Below are 16,530 nucleotides of genomic sequence, written 5' to 3'. Positions count from 1 at the left end.
AGAACATCAACTAGACCAGCCTCATAAATGCCATGGTTACACGAGCTGATCAGAGGCCTAGCATCCTGCGGAGAGTGATTCACCTCCTTGTCACGTTAAAGCCTTTCTATTATTCATGATGTGTATGTCAGGAGTACGATAGAAGACGTTCCACTACCCTGGACGAATGTCTGACACCATACAGGACAAGGCAGCTTACTTGATTTGTACCCTGTTCAACACCCTACACGTTTGTTACATTCATCATACAGCACCTGCAGCACCCCCACCAAGAAGGAACCCAAGAGAATCAGTAGTGTCGGAACACCACACTCTGCATGTTCCAATCCTGATTTGGAGGTATATTACTATTTCTTAATCATCACTGGATCTAAATACCGGAGCACTGCGACTCATTCTCACACCCCCTCCTCCATGCCAGCAGTACTATGTGAGGGATAGCAGTGGTTCAAGAAGTCGAGGGGAAATTGTGTCGGATAATAAAGGCTGGCCTTGTCAGCAGTGCGCAGAGCTTGAAAAACAAATAAATAAAAGTTTGTTGAACATGACTAGAGTTTAGAGATAATTAAAATCATGAAAGATGAAGTCACAAAATATAGAGAAAGTCTCATCCTATTGGCAAAGGCTTTAGGATCTAAAGGATATATACTGAAGGTGATTATCGAAAGTGACATGAAGAGACGTGAAGAAGGGCACCATGGCAACGTAACGGTTGATGTGATGCATTGGAGTTTGGAGTTCAATTCCAGGACTGTTATAAGGTGTTTGTGCATTCTCCCCTGTTTTCTCCAGGAGTTCCCACAGTCCAAAGATGCACTGGTTAGAAGATTAATTAGACATTGAAATTGACCTGTCATTAGGTTAGCCTTAAATAGGTGGGTTGCTGGGCAGCATCATTCATTGCACTAGAAGGGCCTGTTCTGTGCTGTATCTCTAAATAAAATAAAAATAGGTCAATATTTTTATACCGTAATGGTTAGGGACTGAAATGCATTATCAGGATACAGAAACAATTATAAAAGTCAAAGAGGAGTATGATAAGTAAGTGAATGGCTCTGGGGATAGGAAGAGAATAGATGAGCTGAATTCCTCTTAATGAACCCAGTACAGACTTGACAAAACCTCCATCTGTAACCTTCCTGTGAATATGTACATTCATGAGAGTGACTTGTGGTATCATAGTGTTATAAAGAGTATGTAACCAACCTGTAAGTTCACTAAACACAAGATCAAATCATGTACTAGTTGTTGTGAACTGAAAGGCAACAATATACAGACAAAAAGAATGACATTAGAAGTTATAAAATTGTCATGAAATCCAACTGGTTCACTATTTTTCTTCAGAGAAGAGATAAAATCATTCCTATATGATATAGTGAACTTTATTGTTGAGTCTCAATGCCGCTGTAGTGCCATGTTCTTCCGTAATAAATGGGTTGTGCAGTGACATTGCCTCCATCCTGAAAATCAATTCAACAAAGGAAGGTGCTTGTGCATTATATTCAGGAAGGGCACAGAAGTCATTCTAGCTTCATTATTGAGGAATCAAGTCCTCAGTGAATGCAGTGGTAATATAAAGAAGCATTTTCAGTATCATTAAGTCCTCTTTACTACTGCCATAATTGAGTGCCCTTTCAAGCTTCATTTATTTGTGTTACCTAAATCCAGTGTCAATTTTAAGATATGACATTTCATGCAACTGCTCACCAAATTTCAATTAAAATTTGAATGAGTTTCTGCTGCCTTGAGCTATTTCAGTTTTGGTTCTGTGAACTTGCACATCCAACATTCTGAATGCCAGAGCCCAATCGCATAACCTTCTGAAAATACAAAAATATGACAATAGGGTTCTCTCAGTCAAAACTGCCATTTTCCTAAACATCTTGCGGTACAAAATTTTGGCAAGCTAAATTTGTTTTTTTTTGTATTCTAGTTATAGATGTTTAATATTAAACGGGTGAAAGTGGGAAAATGCAATTCAAAATAAACTTGAAATAGGTACTTTAGACTTGATGTAGATGCTTAGACAGCAAAGGAGGCTGGAACAGAATGTCTACCTCGCTGATTTTCCTGCCAAAAGGCAGTTAACATTAATTTGTTTATACTTGAATCAATTTATTTTGTATAAAACCTCTATTTTTTTCTTTTGCTGGCTATTAATTAACTTGCCTAAAACAAGATACTGAAGTATACATTATTAAAATCCTGAAAATAAAATTTCCAAAAAGTAGCAAGGATTAAGATTCAGTTTTCAAATCAGTTCTATGCCGTGGGAGCTTGACTAAAAAGAAAGATTTGTTGCATTGGGAAAAGGCTGACAGGAATGGTGATAAAAAGCAAAAAGGAAAGTGGTTGTGCTTCCAGAAAAGAAAAGGCGGCTCGTTGGGTTGGAATATTCTTGGCACAACAGCGACAAGTCTCATCAACAATGCTGAAAGAGCATACAGGGAGGAGGCAGAGCAGCTTGTGGACTGGTGTAAACACAACAGCCTGAGTCTCAATGTGGACAAGACTAAAGAGATGATTATAGAGTTTAGGAAGGTGCAAGCTGAACACTCACTATGCACATCTGTGGAGAAGGTCAGGAGCACACAGTTTCTTGGCGTGCACATTACTGATGATCTCACTTGATCTCTCAAAAGCACCTCTTTAGCCAAGAGAGTACAATAGCACCTCCACTTCCCAAGGAGACTGAGGAAAGCGAGGCTTCCCCCTCCTTTCCCATTCTCACCACGTTCTACTGGAGCACCATCAAAAGTGTCCTTATCAGCTGCATTACATCTGATATGGGAATGCAAAGCATCAGATTGTAAGACCCTGTAAGGGATAGCGAGGATTGCTGAAAACTTAATAGGGGTCACTCTCCTCCTTATTCAGGACAGATATCAGAAGTACTGCATACACAATGCCTCCAGCTGTGATGATATTGAGCTTGCTGACCGCGAAGTTCTAAACTCAAACGAAGACCTTAAGACCTATCAGATATAAATAGCCATGGGCACTCTCACTAAATGGAAATTATACTGTAACTACCCAATCTTCAAAAGCTTGTTTACTTCCCTGTTTATTATCCATGGTTTATTTGCAGCCAATACCCACTATTTGAGTGTGGATCCACTCTCCCTCCTAAAGAGAAGATACTTCCAGATGACAAGGTGGTTTAAAACACAGCTCATTAATTTACAGTGATACATATTTAAATCCAATTAACACTCTTAAAATCATTTGAAACTCACAAAGGATTTCTATCTTAAACATTTTCTAATTCTTACAGAGAATTTCTATCTGATAAAATATTTCCAAATTACAATCTATTTCTAAAATAAAAAGCATTAAGCATAAAGCTCAAAAAATTCTTAAACATAAAACATTAAGGATTCCCAATACGCAGGTACAATGATATTAAACCAAAAAGACATACCCAAGAGTTGCAGGCAAACAAACTGTCTGTCACAGAAACCAAAGCTGGATGAATAGATTCTTGTCACTCCATCTTCCTTCCATAGCTTCTTAATGTTCTTTACCCCATTTCTAATAAGCCTGAACCTCTCTCTACAGTTATGCCCTTTTACTCCCACTTGGGTGACTTCAAATACATTTAATATTTCCTCAGATATCCGTTTAAAACGAATGGTCTAAAAGTATTTTTGGAGACATAGACATCAGTTTAATGTTCACAGTTCACAATTAATGCTGTAAAGCTAATTCCCTTGAGCACATAACATCTTCAGACTATAAAGACATTAGTTATTGATATGCTAAATTACATTATCCATCTGTTCTGCAAGCTTCCTTGAATTAAGCAACTTAAGGGTCAGCTTGTCTGTTTTAAACAATCTAAATTAATCAACCAATTGTCTTACACTAATGTCTTGAGTTATATAAAGCAGGTGTAGTGATCTGGCAACTGTTCTTGCAGACAGAGTGTCTTCTAACTTACAGAGCTTACTTGCAAAGCTGTGTTTTTAACTTCAAGTTGATTACTCCTTTCCATTTCCATTTTAAGAACAGAAGAGTAACTTACATTTACAACTAGAAGTTAAACAAAACAATATAGTTGAAAGTTTACTTACAACTGTTTTTGATCTTACAAGTGATGGATGCTGTGTTTAGAAAGCAAGGTTAGAAAAAAAAGGAGTGAGTATGCATTGCCTTCCCATCCTTCCCACAAATTCTTTGACCTCCTGCTGTCAGGAGGAGGTACTTCTGCTTAAGAATCAGAACTGTCAGGCTGGGTAATAACTTCTTCCCCCTGGCTGTTAGGCTTCTGAACTCACTGCTGCCACCCACCACACATGCACATGGTGTCTGTATGCCCTGCAACCCTGACCCACTCTCCAACTCACAGACATATTCTTATCCTGTACTGGTAACTTTTCATCTTTTATCGCTGCTGTTTCATATATTGTATACAATTTCTTGTATTATTGTAATAGTGCTAGTAACATTACTTTATTACTTTATTGTCACCAAACAATTGATACTAGAGCATACAATCATCACAGCAATATTTGATTCTGCATTTCGTGCTCCCTGGAGTACAAATCAATAGTAAAAATAATAACAATTTAAATTATAAATCATAATAAAAAAAATAGAAAAGGGAAAGTAAGGTAGTGCAAGTCAGGTCCGGATATTTGGAAGGTACGGCCCAGATCCGGGTCAGGATCAGTTCAGCAGTCTTACACAGTTGTAAAGAAACTGTTCCCAATCCTAGCTGTACGAATCTTCAAGCTCCTGAGCCTTCTCCCGGTGGGAAGAGGGACAAAACGTGTATTGGCTGGATGGGTCGTGTCCTTGATTATCCTGGCAGCACTGCTCCGACAGCATGCAGTGTAAAGTGAGTCTAAGGACAGAAGATTGGTTTGTATGATGTGCTGGGCTGTGTATACTGTCTTACATAAACATAAACCTCACACATTATATCAATCTGTCAATCTTCAGGCCAGGCCACTCAGTGACTGTGTTAATATTATTTTGTGCCTGTATGTGCTGGATTACAACCACACTATATGTGTTGTGAGTGTGACTATAATTACTGTGTTTTGCACCTTGACCCCAGAGGGACAGTGTTTCATTTTGCCATGTACATGTTTTTGGCTGTATGACAATAAAACTGAGCTTGAACTCACCATTATTGAGCTGCTGGCCCTTTTGTGGGTGTGGAGAGCCGATCAGAAAAAAAAACTTGGAATGGATCTCTGTTATCCATAATGGGAATTAGTGAGTTGTAGTGGTTGTGGGGCTGGTGGAGGTGGAGGGGGGAATGGATTTACAGATTCTGGATGGAATAAAGAAAAAAGGTGTCGGTAAAATTTTGGCAGAACATTATATTTCCCTCCTCCAATATACTTTACCAATTGGCTCTGAACCATTTTTATTGAAATATAATATCATTTCTTAAGCAGAAACTAATACTTGAATAGTCCTCCTCCAGATTTCATTATTTTTTGTTCACTCAGAGGATATGCTAAAGCAATAAAAGGACCCTGTGGGGTTAATGATATGTTCCAGAGTGTATAATTTTAAGACCTAATAGATTTCTTATAGACATTTGTATCATTGGTTTATAGGAACTTTGCATGCAACAGCACTGTGCACTCTTAAATGAACTGCTGCAGCTTCAAGCACAGCTCATCACCACTGCTTTCTCAAGGACAATTTGAGATGGCAGCAAGTATTAGCTTTACCAGTGAAGTCTATACCACATAAATGGTTGAAAATAAGAAGACAAAAAAGTGTTCTTTTCCCAAAGGCGTACATACATTGAATGGCACGATAGTGCAGCTAATGGAACTGCTGCCTCAATCCCAATGACCAGATTTGACTCTAATCTCCTGTGCCATCTATGTGGAGTTTGTATGTCCTCTCAGTGGCTATAAATGCTTTATTTCCCCTCCAATTTATGTGCAGATTAGTAGGTTAATTGGTCACTGTATATACAGTAGGTACTTGGTAGAATCTGGGGAAAGATGGTAGGAATGTGGAGAGAATAAAGAATAGGATGAGTATAGGATGAGTATGAAATGGATGTTTGATACTCAGAAGAATAGCCTACTTCCGCATTGGATGACTCCATGTGACAAAATTAACACTAGTACTAGTGGGAATAGTGCTAGTACCTTTCAGAATTGAATTAAATTCTTGCCTTTTGACTTGGCTTCCTCTCTCTGGTGCTTGGCAGGAAGGAGGTAGTATGAAAAAAGACTTCTTGGTTGAGCTCAGCACCCACCACCATCCCACATGTCCTTCTCATCTACTTCTGCCAGGATAGAAGCTGTGAGGAACTCTAGATTAGGTCTAAGATTTTAAACATCATCTACTAGTGCCAAGGAAGAGAAAGGGTGTGCATCAGAAGTGTTGTTAATAAAATGAATTGGGTTGATCGTACTGTGATCTTAGGAGCCATTTTGTAAAGAGTGGTTAATGTCTATGATTGGAGTTGTAACCCAGAGGACTTTTGAATGACCAGTTTAACAACTAAATTGATTGAAGAGGGCTGAACAGCATTCATTTGGTTCTGAACACACTCCTTGAATATTTGGAGACGAACAGGTTATTGGTGTCAACTTCAAGTGGTGCTTTAAAGAATACTCACCATGTTCAATACTACACAAACAATGGAAAGGACACCAAAAATTGAGGTGTTTTAATCAAGAAATGACTGTGCAGGTGCCTGGATGTCAGCGAGTTAGATCGTCGGGAAGAGTTTAAAAGGAGAATCATTTTTTCTTCGGCGGTTTGATCGAAGATTGACTGTTCAGGCGTGTGGACGTCAGTGAGTTAGATTGGCCGGAAGAATTTTAAAAAAGGACAGCTTTATAGAGCGGATGACAGAGTAGAGGGAGTCAGAGTAAGAGGGATTTGGCTCAATGGAGCTTCGACGATAACAGGTCAAGGCGAAGCAAGTTACTTGTGAAGAATAGGAGTGGGAAGTATGTCTGCGAGGTCGGTGTTCTGTACTGGGTGTCAGATGTGGGATGTCTGGGAGACTCCCAGTCTCTTGGATGGCCATATCTGCCCCAGGTGTGTTGAGCTCCAGCTCCTTAGGGACCATGTTAGGGAACTGGAGATGCAGCTCGATGACCTTCGTCTGGTCAGGGAACGTGAGGAGGTGAGAGGAGCTAAAAGCAGGTAGTCACACTGGGGTCTCGGGACATAGATAAGTGGGTAATAGTCAGGAGAGGGAAGGGTAAGAGTCAGATACTGGAGAGTACCCCTGTGGCTGTCCCCCTTAACAATAAGTACTCCTGTTTCATTACTGCTGGGGTGGGGGGAAATGACCTATCTGGGGGAAGCAACAGTTGCCACACCTCTGGCCCTGTGACTCAGAAGGGTAGGGAAAGGAGGAGGATGGCAGCAGTGAAAGGGGACTCTATAGTTAGGGGGTCAGACAAGCAATTCTGTGAATGGAGGAAAGAAATATGGATGGTAGTTTGCCTCCCAGGGCCCAGGGCCCGGGATGTTTCTGATCACATCCACAATATCCTGAAGTGGGAAAGTGAACAGCCAGAGGTCATGGTACATAGTGGTACCAGCGGCACAGGTAGGAAAAGGGAGGAGGTACTGAAAACGGACTCCAGGGAGTTAGGAAGGAAATTGAGAAGCAGGATCTCAAAGGTAGTGATCTCAGGATTATTGTCTGTGCCACACGACAGTGAATATAGGAATAGAATGAGGTGGAGCATAAATGTATGGCTGAGGGATTGGAGCAGGGGGCAGGGATTCAGATTTCTGGATTATTGGCACCTCTTTTGGGGCAGGAGTTACTTGTACAAAAAATTTGAGGGAGATCGGTATCCTGGCAGGGAGGTTTGCTAAGGCTATTGGGGAGAGTTTAAACTAGCATTGCAGGGGGGTGGGAACTAAATTGAAGAGATGGAGGAAGGGGTGGTTGGCTCTCAAATCGAGAAAACTTGTAGACAGTGTGAGAGGGAGGATAGGCAGGTGATAGAGAAGGGATGCGCTCAGACAGATGGTTTGAGATGTATCTATTTTAATGCAAGAAGTATCATGAACAAAGCGGATGATCTTAGAACGTGGATCAGCACTGGAGCTATGATGTGGCCATTACAGAGGCTTGGATGGCTCAGGGTCAGGATTGGCTATTTAGAGTGCTAGGCTTTAGACAGTTCAGGAAGTCTAGGGAGGGAGGCAAAAGAGGTGGGGGCGTGGCACTGCTGATCAGAGATGGTGTCAAGACTGCAGCAAAGGAGTAAGTCATGGAGGGATTGTCCACTTTGTCTTTGTGGGTGGAAGTTAGAAACAGGATGGGGTCAATAACTCTACTGGGTGCTTTTTATGGACCACCCAATAGAAACAGCGACAGACAAGTTAGGAAAATGTTTACTTGGAGTAAGGGGAAATATGAAGCTATCAGGCAGGATGTTGGAAGCACAAATTGGTAGCAGATGTTCTCAGGGAAATGTACGGCAGAAATGTAGCAAAAGTTCAGGGGATGTTTACATGGCGTTCTGCATGGGTACGTTCCAATGAGACAGGGAAAGGATGGTAGGGTACAGGAACCATGGGGTACAAAGGCTGTTGAAAATCTAGTCAAGAAGAAAAGAAAAGCTTACGAAAGTTTCAAAAAACTAGGTAATGATAGAGATCTAGAAAATTATAAGGCTAGCAGGAAGGAGTTTAAGAATGAAATTAGGAGAGCCAGAAGGGTCCATGAGAAGGCCTTGGAGAGCAAGAGGATAAGAGGTGAGACAATAGGACAAATCAAATGTGACAGTGGGAAAGTGTGTATAGAACCAGAGGAGAGAGTGGAGGGACTTAATGAATACTTTGCTTCAGTATTCACAATGGAAATTGACCCTGGTGATTGTAGAGATGACTTACAGTGGACTGAAAAGCTTGAGCTTATAGACATTAAGGAAGAGGATGTGTTGGAGTTTTTGGAAAGCATCAAGTTGGGTAAGTCAGTGGGACTGGATGAGGTATTCCCCATGCTACAGTGAGAGGCGAGGGAGGAGATTGCTGAGCCTCTGGCAACGATCTTTGGATCATCAGTGGGGACAGGAGAGGTTCTGGAGGATTGGAAGGTTGCAGAAGTTGTTCCCTTATTCAAGAAAGGGAGTAGAGATAGCCCAGGAAATTATAGACCAGTGACACTTACTTCAGTGGATGGTAAGTTGATGGAGAAGATCCTGACAGACAGGATTTATGAATATTTGGAGAGGCATAATATGATTAGGAATAGCCAGCATGGCTTTGTCAAAGGCCTGATTGAATTTTTTGAGAATGTGACTAAAGACATTGATGAAGGTAGAGCAGTTGATGTAGTGTGTATGGATTTCAGCAAGGCATTTGATAAGTTACCCCATGCAAGGCTTATTGAGAAAGTAAGGAGGCATGGGATCCAAGGGGACATTGCTTTGTGGATCCAGAACTGGCTTGCCCACAGAAGGCAAAAGGGTGGTTGTAGACGGGTCATATTCTGCATGGAGGTCGGTGACCAATGGTTTGCCTCAGGGATCTGTTCTGGGACCCCTTCTTTTTGTGATTTTATAAATGACCTGGATGAGGAAGTGGAGGGATGGGTTAGTAAGTTTGCTGATGACACAAAGTTTGGAGGTGTTGTGGATAATGTGGAGGGCTGTCAACGGTTACAGCAGGACATTGATAGGATGCAAAACTGGGCTGAGAAGTGGCAGATGGAGTTCAACACAGTTAAGTGTGAGGTGGTTAATTTTGGTAGGTCAAATATGATGACAGAATAAAGTATTAATGGTAAGACTCTTGGCAGTGTGGAGGATCAGAGAGATCTTGGGGTCCATGTCCATAGGACACTCAAAGCTGCTGTGCAGGCTGGCTGTGTGGTTGAGAAGGCATACGGTGCATTGGCCTTCATCAACTGTGGGATTGAGTTTTGGAGCCGAGAGGTAATGTTATAGCTGTATAGGACTTTGGTCAGTCCCCACTTGGAGTACTGTGCTCAGTTCTGGTCACCTCACTACAGGAAGGATGTGGAAACCATTGAAAGGGAGCAGAGGAGATTTACAAGGATGTTGCCTGGATTTGGAACATGCATTATGAGAATAGGTTGAGTGAACCTGGCCTTTTCTCCTTGGAGTGAAGATGAGAGGTGACCTGATAGAGGTGTATAAGATGATGAGAGGCATTGAATGTGTGGATAGTCAGAGGCATTTCCTCAGGGCTGAAATGGCTAGCATGGGAAGGCACTGTTTTACGGTGCTTGGAAGCAGGTACAGAAGGGTGTCAGGGGTAAGTTTTTTTACGCAGAGTGTGGTGAGTGTGTGGAATGGGCTGCTGGCGTCTGTGGTGGAGGGTCTTTTAAGTGGCTCCTGGATGTGTACATGGAGCTTAGAAAAATAGTGGGCTATTGGTAACCCTAGATAGTTTCTAAAGTAAGTACATGTTTGGCACAGCATTGTGGGCTGAAGGGCCTGTATTGCTGCTGTAGGTTTTCTATGTTTCTAAAAACAAATCAAGATTTGTTCAGGAACACCTTAACATCAACACTCTAGCAATAAATATTCTGTAGCTTCCCTGCCTTATAAGATTAAATGCTTTATTATAACAACGATGTACAGATTGATGGCATTAGAGGAGGAAGCAAGCTGATTGTTCCTGGGTATTTTACTTGGGAGTTTCTCTTGGTGCGCAGCAAGTAAGGAAGGAACAAGTCAGACCAGTGCAGCGGGAACAGAGACAAGAGTGGGATGGCATCCTTCACCTCAGCAGGTACAAGGGATCTCTCCACTGGATGTCCTCCACCATGTCCTCTAGTTTTGTATTTGAGTCCCCAGTGATCCTTCGTGCCCTTTTTATGCACCAGTCTCTGTAACTGTGCTGAATAGTGGGGAGTTTGCAGCTACAGATGCGCTGGGCTGTCCTCACCATTCTCTGCAGAGTCCTGCGATTAAGGGAGGTACAGTTCCCATACCAGGCAGTGATGCAGCCAGTCAGGATGGTCTCAATTGTGCCCCTATAGAAAGTTCTTAAGATTTGGGGGCCCATACCAAACTTCCTCCACCGTTTGAGGTGAAAGAGGCGCTGTTGTGCTTTTCTCACCACACAGCTGGTATGTACAGACCATGTGAGATCCTTGGTGATGCTTATGCCAAGGAACTTAAAGCTGTTCACCCTCTCAATCCCAGATCCATTGATGTCAACAGGGTTTAGCCTGTCTCTATTCCTCCTGTAATCCAAAACCAGCTCCTTTGTTTTTGTGACATTGAGGGAGAGGTTGTTTTCTTGACACCACTGTGTCAGGGTGATGACTTCTTCTCTGTCGGCTACCTCATTATTATTTGAGATAAGGTCAGTCAATGTAGTATCATCAGCAAATTTAATTAGCAGATTGGATCTGTTGGTGGCGACACAGTCATGAGTATACAGAGAGAAAAAGAGAGGGCTTAGGACACAGCACTGAGGGCTCCTGTGTTGAGAGTCAGAGGGACAGAAGTGAGGGAGCTCACTCTTTACCACCTGTGAGCAATCTGACAAGAAGTCCATGATCCAGCTGCACAAGTCAAGGTGGAGGCTGAGGTCTCGGAGCTTCTTGTCAAACCTGGAGGGAATTACGGTGTTGAATGCTGAACTGTAACCAAGAACAGCATTCTCACCTAAGCATCCCTCTTCTCCAGGTGTGTAAGGATGGTGTGTAGCATTGTGGCTTTTGCGTCATCTGTTGATTGTTGTGTTGTTTCACAGGGTTCTGTGAACCCTGGGACTGATTCCTTTTACATTATATGTCAATGTTCCAAAGTTTGTAGACTATATGAAGATAGATGGATGGTGTGGTGAACTACATATACCTGTCTGGACATGCCCCCCCGCTGACTGCTCCTGTGGCTCCTCCCACTGACTGTGGCTCCTCGCACGGTCCCCGGTATAAAGGTGATTGGAGACACAGCCCCGGCCTCAGTCTCCATGATGTAGTGTGGTGGTCAATTGCTGCTTGTTCTTTCTTCCAGCCAATAAAAGCCTCACGTCTCCGAGAGTTATTGATGGTGTATCAGAGGGGCAGGTAGTTTTGATGAAGTAGAGAAAATACAGAAGGATATAGACAGATCGGGAGAATGGGCAAAGAAGTGGCAGATGGAACACAGTGTCGGGAAGTCTTTAGTCATGCACTTCGGTAGAAGAAATAAAAGGGTTGACTGTTTTCTAAATGGAAAGAAGATACAAAAACAAACAGAGACACAAAGGAACTTGGAAGTCCTTGTGCAGGATTCCCTAATGGTTAATTTGTAGTTTGAGTGTGTGGTGAGAAAAGGCAAATGCAATGTTAGCATTCATTTTAAGAGGACTAGAATATAAGAGCAAGGATGTAATGTTAAAACTTTATAGAGCACTGGTGAGGCCTCACTTGGAGCATTGAGAGCAGGTTTGGGCACCTTATCTTCAAAAGGATATGCTGTAACTGGAGAGGGTTCAGAGGAGGTTCACGAAAATGATTCCAGGACTGAATGGCTTGATGTATGAAGTGCTTCAGATGGCTCTGGGTCTGTATTCACTGGAATTCAGAAGAATGAGGGGTGACCGCATTGAAACCTATCGAATGGTGAAAAACCTTGATAGTGTGGATGTGGAGAGGATGTTTCCTTTGATGGGAGTGTCTAAGACCAGAGGACGCAGCCTCAGAATAAAGGGGTATCTTTTTAGAATGAAGATGAGGAGGAATTTCTTTAGCCAGAGAGTGGTTAATCTGTAGAATTCTTTGCCACAGGTAGCTGTGGAGGCCAAATCTTTATGTATGCTTGTGACAGAGGGTGACAGATTCTTGACTAGTCAGGGCATGAAGGGATACGGGGAGAAGTCAAGAAACTGGGGCTGACAGAAAAATTCGATCAGCCTTCATGAAATGGTGGAGAATACTTGATGGGCCAAATAGCCTTATTCTGCTCTTATATCTTCTAGTCTTCTAGTCCAAAACTCCACTGCTGTGCTTACACGGCATCTCTCATACTTCAGTGTGCTGACTTTTGCCCTTGTTGAGGACCTTTCCTCGCATTGCCTCTTTCTCATAATCTTACCAAGCAACAATGTTTATCTACTTAATCACATCACTCCCATAAATCAGATTTTAAACTCAATTTCTGATTCCTTCTGGGTTGATCCACCTGTCAGGATAAATGAATTAACCACACGTCTAGGGATACTTCACTGAAATTGCCAGCTAGATCAATTCTCCTCTCCCAATTAATTAGTCACCAGCATCCTCACAAGCAACAGATTTAGCTTCATCAACTTAGTAATTGATACAGTGGCAAAAAATAGTTCAAGGGAAGTTCCAAATGGAAGTTGCTAAGATTTCTAGCTTTACTGCAAACAAGTATTGGACAAAAATAACTTGCACTTATAACTGTCAAACTTTTATGAAGCTATTTACAAAACCTCAGGGCATCTCAAGTATTTCATAGCCAATACTGAAATATAATCCTAATTATAGTGAATTCAGCATGACAATACATTAGCATCATGGAATTATTTTAATAGAGAAATGGGCATTTGGTCTATCATACTCATGATGACCTCTGATGAGCAATGAATCATAATCTTCGTTTCCTAATCTTGGCCTAGAACCATATAGATTACGGCCCTTCTAGTCCATTCTGAATATAGTGCAATTTTCTGCTACTAGCAATGTTAGTTATGACTTGAATATTGGCTACCAGAGAACTCCTGTTCTTTAAAATTGCACAGTTGTATTTTGCATCCATGACCGAAGATCATTGGATTCACATTTTATTTAGAACAGTAACTCTCTGGAAAGTTCAGAACACCACAGTGAAGTGTAGGCCTAATTGTTGGGCTCTCCAAATCACAAAAGCTCTAATTCAAAGGTTATTGATATTTTCCAAGTATAACCGTGTGACTTATGTAATAACAGTTGTAAATTCCTTTTTGGGCTGTAATATGTGACCAGCTGTACCTCATGTACAATGTGTCAAGGTTTAAGATGTTTTCCAAGAATCTCTGTGTAAGTCTACCTGCTTTTCTGTGTTGTTGGCACAGACCAGGAAAGGAATACATGTTTTCTCTGTAAATTCTGTAGGTTAATAAATTAACTTACTATCTTCCAGTATCTTGATAAGTGTTACTGGTACGTATAGGGTGTCAGAAGTGCTGACTATTACATTCTCCACCTTAAAATTAAGATAACACATGGACATGCACCGAAAGAAGGAGTGCTATGTGATGCTATCGATATAGTATACAGGAAACAAATAGAGATATCTAAGTTGTGGCAAATAACCTGTGTAATGCACAGAGAAAATGAAGAAAAGAAATGTAATATTATACGCATATTGAGTGGGCAAGATAAACAGGAAAAGATTAACATAATGGTGCCATTATATCAGATTCCAGATTGCCAGATTCCAGCATTTGCAGTCTCTGTGTCTGCCATTATATTTTAGTTTTACAAAGATAGAGAAGCCAATAAGCTTTCACACAATGAAACCCTAGAGAATGCATATAATACATTAAAAGCACACTGCAACCCGTGTAGGAAGGAAAAGGTTGAATATTGCTGGTCCTTTTCTCACAATCAGAAGCAGAGAGAATGTTTTTGCATTCAACAGAACTGAGATTGTTTGCTGTTTTGCAGATCAGAAGGACTCCTTATTGTATGTTTTGTTTGTGGGGTTCAATGTGAGGCATAATTTATTTTGATAGTGCATACAGACATGCAAAATTGCAAAGCTCTCCAAAGTGAGGCTAGAAACATTAGATAGCCAACAGAATGAAATTCATGAAGTGATTTGCAAAACAAAAGGCAAAATCGGAAAAGTGCATACATACTACCTGTATGTATAATCTATATTTTCATTTATATTTATCATTATTATTGTTATGAGCAGAGAGACAACATCTGCCGGAAGTAAATTCCTTGTATGTGCATAGGTACTTGGCGATTAAAGTCTGATTCTGATTCTGATTCTGATTCTGATTATTGTGGATGGCAAAGTGAGAAGTTGACAAAAATGTTCTGTGTTCGGGAAAGAGTGTGCATGGTATGGCCTGGAAAATAATTTCTTTAAAGAGTGCACAGCGAAGAGAATATTTATAGTTTGTGGTGTGGATAAGACTTGTGTATGGACAGGGTCAGATTCAGAACATTAGTTCCTACAGTTCATTCTGTATATTGCCATGTTAGTTTAATTCTATGGAAAGGATAGCTGATATATCCATCTACACCAAGATAATACTGAAAATGTGGAAGCACCCAAGAACAATATGCAAAGTCCTTCTGGAGCAACCCAACATCATACTGTGATGAAGTGCTTTGAAAGGTTGGTCATGAATGGAATGGACTCCTGCTTGAGCAAGTACCTAGACCTATTGCAATTTGCCTATCGCCACAACAGGTGTAATCTCACTGGCTCTACACTTGGCCTTGGAACAGCTGAACAACAGCAATACCTGTATGACAAGCTACTGTTTATCAGTTACAGCTCATCCCCTCAGATCTAATCAACAGTCTTCAAAATTTGTGCCTCTGTGCCTCCCTCTGCAATGGATCCTTGACTTTCTCATTGAGAGAGCACAGTCAATGTGGATCGATACCTCCTCATTGACAATTAATACTGGCACACCCCAAGGATGTGTGCTTAGCTCACTGCTCTACTCTCTGCACTCATGACAGTGTGGCCAGGCACAGCTCAAATGTGATGACACCACTGTTATTGGCAGAATCATAGGTGGCAATGAGGAGGCATACAAGAATGAGGTAAATCGACTGGTTGAGTAGTGTCACAACAGCAACCTTGCACTAAATGCCAGCAAGACCAAGGAGTTGATTGTGGACTTCAGGAAGGGGAAAACTGGAGGATATACACCAGCCCACATTGAGGGGTCAGCCATGGAAAGGGTGAACAGCTTCAAGTTCTTTCAAAACCTCAGAGGCTGTACCCTGGGCCCAACATATTAATACAATCATGAAGAAGGCTATACTTTTGAGGAGATTTTGAGGAATTTGAGGAGATTTTGTATGTCAGCAAAGACTCAAATTTCTACAAATGTACAGTGGAGAGCATTCTGAATGGTGGCATCACTGCCTAGAATGAAGGATCCAATATATAGAATAACAGAGGTTGCAGAGGGTTGTAGATTCATCAGATCAATCATGACAAAAACCTCTCCACCATCAAGGACATTTTCAAAAGGTAATACCTCAAGAAGACAGCATCCATCATCAAAGACCCTCACCATCTGGGACATGTCCTCTTTTCATTACTACCATCAGGGAGGAGCTACAGATGCTTTATGACACAAACTCAATGTTTTAGGGACAGCCCTTCACCTCCACCAACAGATTTCTGAACAGACAATGAGCCTATGAACACTCCTTCACTTTTCTGCTTTTGCTTAATTTTAATTGTAATTTACAGTAATTTTTTATGTCATGCTCTGTACTGCTGCCACAAAAAACAACGCATTTCATGATAACATGCACAAAATGCTGGAGGAACTTGGCAAACTGGGCAGCATCTATGGAAAAGAGTCGATGTTTTGGGCCGAGACCATTCATCCGATGAAGAGTCTGGGCCT

This window comes from Hemitrygon akajei, chromosome 9 (assembly GCF_048418815.1).
Source record: "Hemitrygon akajei chromosome 9, sHemAka1.3, whole genome shotgun sequence".
Taxonomy (NCBI): domain Eukaryota; kingdom Metazoa; phylum Chordata; class Chondrichthyes; order Myliobatiformes; family Dasyatidae; genus Hemitrygon; species Hemitrygon akajei.
Note: the sequence above shows the minus strand (reverse complement) of the source record.